We start from the raw sequence: 12,112 nt of genomic DNA, 5'->3' as shown, positions 1-12,112 counted from the left end.
CTGCCGCTTGGCTGAGACTGGGAGTAGGTAAGGTATTGAGAAATTGTTGAGAGTGCCTGTTTCTCCTGATATCTCTCTCCCTCTCTTTGTCTCTTTTACTCATGAAAAGAATAAACTTTAAAATATTTTTTATTGGGAATGGGGTTTTCCATAAGTTGCATGTTCTCACCAAAAGAGACAGAGATAGAGAAATATGAAACCCTGGGTGGAGGTCCATACTGCAGTCGTTTCTCCTCTATTCTCCTCTTGGGGTTTTGGGTAAGCCCACAAATGTGGCTAGTGTAATATTCAAATCACTATGTCTGGAACTCAAACCATGGTGGTCCATATGGGAGTCCAGGGCATTAACCACACCACCACCTGCTGACTACTTTGAAACTTTTTTTTTTTTTTTAAAGAATTCTGGGCCAGCAGGTGGCATAGTGCTTAAGCTGCTGGATCCTGCATGGCCAACTACATGATTCAAGTCCCAGACAGTATGGCTCAAAAAGTGTGCCAGCCATGTATGTAGGTGTGCATGTCTACTAAAAGGCTTTAGAAGAGAATGGAGGGGAATCGATTGTGTTTTCTCATTTTCTTTTTCTCAGTGTCTTTCCAGTGGTATGTACACATACCCTACAGTAAAATCTAAAAACAAAACCTGACTAAGTGTATTTTGAGTCAATAGTATAAACAGTGTCTGTAATGAAAGGCTGCCCAGAAAGTTCCCTGAGGGTCCCTTGAGTATGATCACTGTTTCTCCTCCTGCCATGGCTGTGGAGGAGTGGGGTTGTGTCCCATCAAAGGGTCATCAAAGTCCTGGGAGGTCATGGAGGCTTGGATAGGATGTCTGAGCTAGACATGATCCTGCAAGTGTTCCCATCAGTGAGTGGGTCTCACAATTCTCTAGGTCTTCTTCTGTAGGCTTGACTGGCTGCTAGGACCATGCAGTTTACACAAGCTGAGTATAAAAGAACTGCCCCTCATGCCTAAAAGCAAGGACTCAGCTGAGAAAAACTGTTTGCAAGGTCAACAGTTTTACAAGTTCTGGACCTCCATTGCATTGCCGTACTGACCTGCACTCAATTTCTCTGCCATGAGCCTTATTGCTGTACCCCGGTACCCCATAAAGGCACCCCCAGCCTTACTATAACTTTTACAATAATCCTGAAGGAATGCGGATCCACTAAGGTGGCGGCTGCGAATGGGAATTACTCCCATTAGATTCACCCCACCCTCCTGGAAAATGTCAATAAAGAATGCTACATTCACTTCTCCTACTGGGGATTACATAGATAAGCATTAGAAAGCTTTAGGTTAAAGCTATTAGTTGGCTAAATGGTCTCAGTAGCTGGGAGGGGCTCAGGGACTCATCCACAAGGTCCTGTTACCCCAAAGACCATGAGCCACCTCTAATCTCAGGACAAGGGAAGATTGCCATTCCCCAAGCCACAGCCATTGTATAGAGCAGCACGTAGAGGGTCCCAAGTACACCGTAACCTTTAGGTCAGTTATTAAGCTGCTCACAAGACCACATTCCTTTCCCATGTTGACTTTAGACTCACCGTCTTAGCTGTGGATTACCCCAGAGATAACATAGGTATTCAACTTAGTATATATTATCCTTGTCTTTACTTAACCAGACAGAATTTATTTCTTGGTCCTTGTAACCAGCAATTTGCTGCCACCCTGGCCTGAGGCTGAAGTTCTCAAGCTGACCTGGGGCTCAAGTTCTCAAGCCAATCTAGGACTGAAATTTTCAAGCTGGCCTGGGACTGAGGTTATTAAGATTCCTGGGAGCCCTCTTATCCAAAAGACCCTCCCCAGTAATCAAGATCTAAGGAAAGAATGCACCCGAAAAATGGACTTCCTCGTTCTAAGAATTATGACTGTTTACACCTAAACAAAACAGATGTCATGTTTTATGATTATTGTTCCTATACTTTGAATGCTTTACTTTTGGAGTAAAATCTTTCACTTACTTCCCCTCACCCATCCTACTCCTATAAAACTTCTATAATATACGCATGTCTCCTGGCCATCAGGGCTGTAGTCTTGAGCTTACTCTGTCTGTAGCCGGCTGAGAACATGCTAAGGGGCATGAGGTCTCAGTCTGATTTTGTTCCCCCGTGTTGCCTTCCTGTGTACCCACCCTGGCTGGAGCAGGGCTTCCAGCAACCAGCCTTCAGCAGAAAAAGAAGGCCTGGCAGAAAAAGATAGCATTTCCGAGCTGACCTGGTCTCCTGGGATTGGACACAGTTCCTGAAATATTTTCTTTATTTATTTTATTTCATTCTTTCTTATTTTTCCTCTGACATGTATTTTGTAATCATATTCAATCTTATGATGACATAATTTACAAATCTTTTCTGATGGTATTCTTTTCTACTTTAATTCTAATAACTTGTCAAAAAGCACCATTACAGATTACACATATACAGTAATTCCACAGTTTTTTATGTGATTTTTTGAACAGTTGTCTCAAGATAATTATGAAATATAATGTAGTCTTACTTAGATAACACAGAATTCAGGGGCCAGTAGATGGCATGGTGGCTATAGTGCTGAACTCTCAGATGGCTGACTGTGGTTCAAATCCTGCATGTGTTAAATTGTTTTATCACTCTCCCTCACTCTGTCCTGTTCAGGTAAAATTTTAGAAATAATAATAATAAAGAAATTAAATAATTATTTAAAAATAATTCAAAGATAAAATATAATGTGCTACTAAATCTCATCACCCTGATTTTCAGAAGCATCTAACCTTGCAAATCATTTATAAACTATGTTATATATAACATAAGCTTTACTTGATACCATACAAAAACCATAGTAAAATGTCTTTAAATAAGTAAGTAGGAGACAAAGGGAAGGCCTCCCTGAGTGTGGGCATGGCATGTGGGGGTGGCCTATGAAAAAGGTGAAAGAACCTGCATGGGTAGAACTTTTAAGAAATCGGTTCTCGTGAGTAGGATTGAGTGAAAGTTTCATGTGATCAGGGTCTGAGCCCACCCTTCCCCCTGCCATCCTGATTCATTTTCCTTCCTAAAATCTCTAAGCTGGGTCCATCTGGATAGCTTGTAGTCCAACACACTGGGCAGCTTCCACCTACTCAAGTTAAATATTTCATACGAAAATTTCAAGAGAAAAGTTGAAAACTGAAGGGTTGATGCTAAGCAGTGAGGTGTTTTCTTCATAAGAGAACAGGGTACCTCCAAATCTCTTTTGTAGCCAGTGTCTGGAGGTGTGACTTGGCATGATGGAGACCTTGGGACCAGTGTGAGTTGGGGAGATGCAGAAGTCCACACTCTGGTTCTGAGAGCAGGTTGTATAACTATAATACTTCAGGTCTAGGGTGGTCTGTGGTGGGAATGGGCACCATAATGTGACCTGACAGTTCTTGAGAATTTTGTCATTAAACATGGTCCTTCATACTCTTATTTCCATTTCAACCCCCATTGAATTAGAAAGTTGGGATACAGCCTTGGGTTGAGGGCTGGGTATTCCTGGGCAGGATCTGGACCTAAGGGCAGAGGGCTGAGGCTTTGTTTCAGGAAGAACAGATTTCTACTTGTAGTCTACTAGGCATAAATTCCTTTCTCTTCACATTTTGTTTTATTTTGGGCTTCTTTGGATGATTTATAAATTCAGATATTTTAGAGACAAATGTGAACATGACCCTATAATTTGACAGTAATTTCTAAATGTATTGAAATTTAAACATTTCCATAATTTCACATCTTGATATTACCAATGGGCATTTTTATTTTCAAAGACTATTCTACCTCAGGATCTATGTATTACCTGTCACTTATTAACATTCTGAATATCTTGTACTGTACAAAACATCTCCAAAAATTTCAAATTTTAATTAGGGTTTATATTCCAAATAACCAACTAAAGTGAGTAACATGTGCTGTTACCTTGTTGACCCCCATGACCAGGAACTTATTGCCTCTCCCCATTATTCCTGGAGTCAGGAGTGCTGTTCTCACAAAAGAGCTCATGCTCAGTTCTGAAAAGTCTTAGTACAATTTCTCCTGCTGTCTTCTCAGTGTCAAGTCTCTGAAGATTTGCTTTGCACACTTGAGAATCCAGGAACATCCACTATCTATATGTTTAATTATCCTTCCTTTATAAAACTCACCTTTTCTCCACTTCACAGGCTGGATTGTCTCTCCACTATGCCTATCTTCACCATTCAAGAAATAGTTATTCATCAAATAGTAGTTAAGGAGTATCTCTTCATTATTTGATTGGTTCTAGGCACTTACAAGAACAGAATAATTGTCAATAAGTCTCCAAATAGTATGTTTACTCCTTGAAAATAAGCAAAAATCACTCTTAAAAACAAAACAAAACACCTGCCAAAACTTCTTTAGTTTGGAAACTCTTAGAACTTACTCATCAACCTTCTGAAGTGTTCTCTTTTTGTAGACAGATATCATCCCCAAATTTTCTAATATTGTTAATTTTAACTACTATGACTTGCTGAATCAAAGCTGAATTTGAAGAAAAGTTCACTGTTGTTACCTTCAGAGATCAATTCATATTCCTGAATATTTCAAGGATTTATAGCACACCTTACACTACTGAGGATTTTGACCCATTTGAGTTTACTGATGTATGGTAAGCTTTTAATTCCAATAAAAAGATTTCTTCATTTTTCACATTCATTCAATTTCTGATCTGAGAGTTATCTGATACACAGTAAGTTGTGGCTTCTTCAAGAAGGATTTGCTACAGTTCCCACACGTACAGAGTTTCTGATCTTTGTGAGTGTTCTAATGTAAAACATGGAATGATTACTCGGAACACATTTTTCTACACCATATCCATTTATAGAACTTACTCCTGTGTTCTCTGATATACAGTAAGGACTGACTTATATTAGATGGAAAATTTTCTATTGGTACATTGACATTCATGGGCTTTTTTTTTTGTAAATTCTTTGATGTACATTGATGGCTAACTTATAAATGAAAGACTTTCTATACTCCCTATATTCATAAAGTTTATCTCTAGTGTGACTTTTCAGATGCTTACTAAATATAGTTTCTAAGAAAAGAAAATTTCTATATTCTTCACATTCATAAGGGTTCACTTCTATGGGAGTCCTCTGATGTACAATGAGCCCTGCCTTCCAGTAGTAAAATGTTGCCTACATTGTTTCTTTCCAGTGTGACTACTCAGATGTACAGTAAGATGTGACTTTTGGGAAAAAGTTGTATTACATTGTTCACAATCATAGGGTTTCTCTTCTCTGTTGAGTTCTCTGATGTACAGTGAGTGCAGACTTCAAGGAGAATATTTTCCTACAATGTTCACATTTATAAAGCTTCTCTCCTGTGTGAGTTCTCTGATGGTCAGTGAGGTGTGCCCTCCGGGAGAACTTTCTTCTACACTGTTCACATTCATAGGGCTTCTCTCCTGTGTGAGTTCTCTTGTGTACAGTGAGGTACCCCTTGCTGGAGAATGTTTTCCCACATCGTTTGCATTCAAAGGGTTTTTCCTCCTGTGTGTTCTCCAATGCTTAGGGAAGGGACTGTGCCATTGCCATCTGCCTGGGGGATAATTTCTCATTTTCTCTCTATCTCTTTGAGGAGAACATGCACCCAATAGAAAAATTAAGGAGATTCAAATAAAAATCCTTCACATAAGCAGTGCAATCACTCCAGTCAGGTTTACAAGAGGGAAAGAGATAGCAGTAATGTTTGTTAGACAATGTGAGGGCACACAAGTAAGTCTGGTCATCTCACTTTTCACATTGTAGCTCATTGTGACTTCCACCAGCCTGTTCCTGTCACCATTGAGCAGCTAACTTACATCCCACCCACCATAGTTTAGTCTGTTCTACCTGGGTCATGATGTTGGGCAAACCAAAATCAAAACCAGCCCAAAACCAATTCACCTTGGGTTGCATTTCTGGACCAGTGGATGTTCTGCCTCAGAACCTCTTGGCTAACGCTGGCCACAAAAGCTGTGATCAACATCCAAAGAGGATCTTGGAAATTTTATAAGCACCCAGGACTATGTTGTGCCTCAACACACCCAGAACTTTCACATGCCTCCTGTACAACCTAGATCAGCTCCATTCTCAAAGTAAACTTGGACATTTCACCAGAGGTATGCTTGCAGAGCACTCTCAGTACATATGAGTAGTTCATGAGCTGTGAAATGCCTTAGAATTTTCTGTTTGTTTTATTTTGTTAGGCAATTATGGTATATTTAATTTTAATTTATTTTATACACTTTAACATCTCTTAACTTATAAGTTGATTTTATCCAAAATGAATAAACTTCCCACCAGAGCAGTTGAGGATACAAAACACATCATCGACATATTAAAATCCATTTCTATATCCCCAAAATGCCTGCCTATTTCCTCCATAACTTCTTTCCTTACACTGTCCCCTTGCTCCCGTCCTCTTCCCACATTTTCTCTAGTACCTATAACCATTTTCAATGTTTATATGGGCTATGATCTTTCAGATTCCACTATACTTTGAAACACTTTTTCTGTTGTCATGCCTGCCATGAAAGTGGAAGTTAGAAAAATTTCTATATTTATTTTTACCAAAATCAGTGGTTATATTCTGTTGCATCTTTAAACATCAAACAAAGAACACAGAAATATACTGTTGCTAGGGCCAGCAGATGTTGTAATAGTTATGCCACTGGCCTCCCATATATTTGAATGCAGTTCAAGTCCCAGAGTCACAGACTTAAAACTCAAGCCAGTGTGTGCACATGTGTGCCCAAGATCCCAAGAGGACAATGGAAAAGAAGGGATTGTGGTGTGGCCATCCCCTCAAGGGGTGGTTTTGTGCTTTCTATCACTCTGGCTCTCTGTCTTTTCAGAGAGCACATATTCCCTATAGCAAAAATCACTCTTAAAAGAAAATACTTGCCAAAATACACATGTTACTTCTGTAGTTGGGAAACTCTTAGATCTTATTCATCAGCCTTCTGAAACTTTCTCTTTTTGTAGACAGATATCATCCCCAAATTTTCTGATACCGTTAATTTTAACTACTGTGACTTGCTGAATTAAAGCTGAATTTGAAAAAAAGTTCAATTTTGTTACTTTCAGTGATCAACTCATATTTCTGAATATTTCAAGGACTTATAGCACAGCTTACATTACTGAGGATTTTGACTCATTTGAGTTTACTGATGTATGGTAATCTTTTAATTCTAATAAAAAGATTTCTTCTTTTTTCACATTCATTTAATTTCTGATATAAAACTTCTCTGATCCACAGTAAGTTTGAGCTTCTTTAAGAAGGTTTTGTTACAGTTCCCATACATAAAGGGTTTCTCTTCCTTGTGAGTGTGCTAATGTAAAACATGAAATGATTACTCTGAACACATTTTTCTACACCATTCTCATTTATAAACTTACTCCTGTGTTCTCTGATATACAATAAGGACTGACTTATATTAGATGGAAATTTTTCTATTGGTACATTGACATTCACAGGCTTTTTCTCTTGTGAATTCTTTGATGCACATTGAGAGCTGACTTTAGAATTTTTTGTTTTATTTTGTTGAAAGATGAAAAACTTTCTATGCTCCCAGCATTCATAAAGTTTCTCTCCAGTGTGACTTTTCAGATGCTAACAAAATATAGTTTTAAGAGAAAAATTCCTGTATTCTTCACATTAATAAGGTTTCACTTCTATGGGAGTCCTCTGATGTACAATGAGCCCTGCCTTCCAGTAGTAAAATTTGCCTACATTGTTTCTTTCCAGTGAGTACTCAGATGTACTGTAAGATGTGACTTTTGGAAGAAAGTTGTATTACATTGTTCACAATCATAGGGTTTCTCTCTTGTGTTGACTTCTCTGATGTACAGTGAGTGCAGACTTCCAAGAGAATATTTTCCTACAATGTTGACATTCATAGGGCTACTCTCTGTGTGAGTAATCTGTTGCTTAGTGAGATTTGACTTCTGGGAGGACATTTTCCTACATTGTTCACATTCATAGGGCTCCTCTCCTGTGTGAGTTCTCTTATGTACAGTGAGGTACCCCTTGCTGGAGAATGTTTTCCCACATAGTTTGCATCCAAAGGGTTTTTTCTCCTGTGCCCATTCTCCAATGCTTAGTGAGATCTGACTTGCAGGAGAACATTTTCCTACATTGTTCACATTCATAGGGCTCCTCTCCTGTGTGAGTTCTCTTATGTACAGTGAGGTACCCCTTGCTGGAGAATATTTTCCCACATAGTTCACATCCAAAGGGTTTTTCTCCTGTGTGTGTTCTCCAATGCTTAGTGAGATCTGACTTGCAGGAGAACATTTTCCTACATTGTTCACATTCATAGGGTTTTTCTCCTGTGTGTGTTCTCCAATGCTTAGTGAGATCTGACTTGCAGGAGAACATTTTCCTACATTGTTCACATTCATAGGGCTTCTCTCCCATATGAGTTCTACTATGGGCAGTGAGCTGTGACTTCCAGAAGAACATTTTCTTACATTGTTCACATTCATACGGCTTCTCTCCTTTATGAGTTCTACTATGCACAGTGAGATGTGACTTCTGAGAGAATATTTTATTACAGTGTTCACATTCATAGGGCTTCTCTCCCATATGAGTTCTACTATGGGCAGTGAGCTGTGACTTCCAGAAGAACATTTTCTTACATTGTTCACATTCATAGGGTTTTTCTCCTGTGTGAGTTCTCTGATGCTCAGTGAGATGTGACTTCTGGGAGCACATATTCTGACACTGTTCACATTCATAGGGTTTCTGCCCTGTATAATTTTTCTAATGTCTACTCAAGACTGACTTGGGACTGAAAGATTTTCCACATTCCTCACATTCATAGGATTTCTCTCCAGTGTGAGTTGTCTGATGCACAGTGAAGCATAACTTCTTGTAGAACATTTTTCCACATATTTTCTTTTCATAGAATTTCTCTTCTATGTGACTTCTCTGATGTACAGTAAGGTCTGAATTCTTGTTTACACTTATAAAGATTCTCTCCTGTATAAGTTTTCAAATGGCCAGTAAGGGGTATGTTCAGAAACAACAAATTCCTATATTGTTTTATCTATAAATTTTCTCTCCAGTAAGAGTTATCTCATGTATAACAAGAGTTGAAAGCTTTGGCAATTTCTACACATCATAATGTTTTATTTCTTTTTAATTTCTCTGGTTACCATAATTTCTGGCCTCTGAAAAAAGGATTTTTTATGTTTTTTATATTTATACGGTGTTTCCCTTGTGTGCACTCACTGATGAAAAGCTAGATTTTAATTCTACAAAGAATACCCATTACTCTTATGAATAGGAATCTTCCACTCTGTGTTTAAAATCTATTGTAAAAATGATTTTAAAAAATAATTTTTCACATTCTCTACATTTAAAGTGTGCATCTCATGTATCATCTTCTCATCTTCTGAATGAGACAGCTGACTTTGTGTAAAATGGTTTCTTCTACACATGAACTTTATACTGGGCAATAAGAACTGTCTTACCACATGCTTTCCCATATTTATTCTACTTACAAAGAGTCTCGCCCATATCAATCCTCTTTGTTTGAAAAGACAACCATTTCGGTGCATCTCATGTATCATCTTCTCATCTTCTGAATGAGACAGCTGACTTTGTGTAAAATGGTTTCTTCTACACATGAACTTTATACTGGGCAATAAGAACTGTCTTACCACATGCTTTCCCATATTTATTCTACTTACAAAGAGTCTCGCCCATATCAATCCTCTTTGTTTGAAAAGACAACCATTTCGGCCAGCCAGCAGTTCTGGGCACCAGGCAGACTGAGGCTGCAGGACCGACCCTTCCAAATCTCCATGCATCCCCACCGTTCCTCCTCCTTGGACCCCAGGTTTGTTGTCTGGGACTTTAAAGTGAACTACCACCCCACCACACCTGCAATCTGGATCGAGCCGGCCAGCAGTTCCGGGCACCAGGCAGACTCAAGCTGTAGACCTGACCAACCTGGTCCTGTTACTCATATTCTGACCCTTTCCTACTAGCCGTTGGATTCTTTGAATTTTGGTGATTGGAACAGCGTGCGGCTCGCCTTGCACGCCACGTGATTTCCTTTTTTCATTTTGTTTTTCTTTCCTCTTGTGGTGACCCTAAACAAGAACCAGATGGAACTTCTAGGTTTGAAGAATGTGATAGAGGAAATCAAAACCTCCCTTGAAAGCATTAAATGTAGGTTAGACCAGGCAGAAGACCGAATCTCTAACGTAGAAGACAAAACATCTGACCTAGATAAAAGTATCAAGAAGATTGAGAAAACAACCATGAAAAATGAGGATAATATACGAGGAATACTGGACACCATCAAGCGCCCCAACATTCGGATAATTGGTATTCCGGAGGAGGAAGAAAATAATAAGGGCCTGGAAAATTTATTCCATGAGATCCTGGAAGAAAACTTTCCAAATCTAGAAAGGCATTCAAATATCCAGACCCAAGAAATACAGAGGACCCCAAGTAGAATCAACCCAAGAAGATCATCTCCAAGGCACATCATAGCCAGACTGGCAAAAACAACAGATAAAGACAAGATACTAAAGTTGGCAAGAGGGAAACGCCAGGTTACTTACAAAGGTCACCCCATCAGGCTAACATCGGATCTCTCAGCAGAAACAATGCAGGAAAGGAAAGAATGGGGAAGCATAGTCAAAGTGTTGAGTGAAAAACAATTTCAACCAAGAATACTATACCCGGCAAAATTATCTTTTATATGGGAAAAAAAGATAAAAACATTCTCAAATAAACAAAATTTGAAGGAATTTACCAACACCAGACCAGCTCTTCAAGAGGTTTTGAAGGGAGTACTATACCAGGAAAACTAAAAAATCAGAGACAGTTATACGAGAACAAAAAACAACTAAGAAAATGGCTCACTTAATGATAGGATCAGGTATGGAAATATCGATAATTACATTGAATGTCAATGGATTAAATTCCCCAGTTAAGAGACATAGACTAGCTGAATGGATAAGAAAACAGAAACCCTCTATCTGTTGCCTACAAGAAACTCACTTTATGGATAAAGATATACATAGACTAAAAGTCAAGGGCTGGAAAAAGATATTCCATGCAAATGGAAATCAGAAAAAGGCTGGAGTAGCGATATTGATCTCAGACAAAATAGATTTTAAAACAAAGACTGTAAGAAGAGACAAAGAAGGGCATTATATAATAGTAGATGGGGTAATCCAGCAAGAAGATATAACCCTTATAAATATCTACGCACCCAACTCAGGTGCGCCTAAATATGTGAAGGAAAGACTGCTGGAGCTAAAAGGAGACATAGGGAAAAATACTATAATTGTTGGAGATCTCAACACCCCGTTATCTCCTATAGACAGATCTTCTAGACAGAAAATAAATAGAGAGATACAGGACTTAAATGATACTATAAATGGAATGGGCTTGACAGATATCTATAGAACTTTCCACCCTACATCCACAACATATACATTTTTCTCACCCCGACATGGAACCTTTTCAAAGATAGATCATATATTAGGACACAAATCAAGCCTTTACAGATTCAAAGGCATAGAAACTGTACCCAGCATCTTCTCTGACCATGATGGAATTAAACTCAAGATTAATTTAAAGAAACAACCCCGAAAACACACGAACACATGGAAACTGAACAACCTACTTCTGAATGACTTCTTCACTACTGAAGAAATTAAGGCTGAAATAAAGAAATTTATGGAAACAAATGATAATGAGTACACAAGTGTCCAGAATCTATGGGACACAGCAAAAGCAGTCATAAGAGGAAAATTCATAGCAATTAGTGTGCATAAGAAAAGGATGGAAAGATGGCAAGTAGATAACTTATCATCATGCCTCAGAGAATTGGAAAAACAACAACAAACAAACCCCCAAAATGTCAGGTGAAAAGAAATAATAAAGGTTCGAGCAGAAATAAATGAAATAGAAAATAAGTGAACCATACAGAAAATAAATGAAAGCAAAAGATGGTTCTTTGAAAAGATTAACAAGAACGAAACACCATTGACTAGACTGATCAAGAAGAAGAAAAAAAGAAATTAGATTAATCAAATATCTGGTGAAACAGGCAATATTACCACAGACGTAGCAGAAATACAAAATATCATTAGAGGATA

The 12,112-nt window shown here is 38.4% G+C and overlaps 1 pseudogene; it reads right to left on the bottom strand.

Moving 5' to 3' along the window:
* The window catches only part of LOC102495352 (rap1 GTPase-GDP dissociation stimulator 1-like), a 114,826-nt pseudogene that overhangs the window by 52,216 nt on the left and 50,498 nt on the right, over positions 1–12,112 (bottom strand).

Source organism: Tupaia chinensis, unplaced genomic scaffold (assembly GCF_000334495.1).
Source record: "Tupaia chinensis unplaced genomic scaffold, TupChi_1.0 Scaffold150330_1, whole genome shotgun sequence".
Taxonomy (NCBI): domain Eukaryota; kingdom Metazoa; phylum Chordata; class Mammalia; order Scandentia; family Tupaiidae; genus Tupaia; species Tupaia belangeri.
This window is presented reverse-complemented; position numbering and strand designations above follow the sequence as displayed.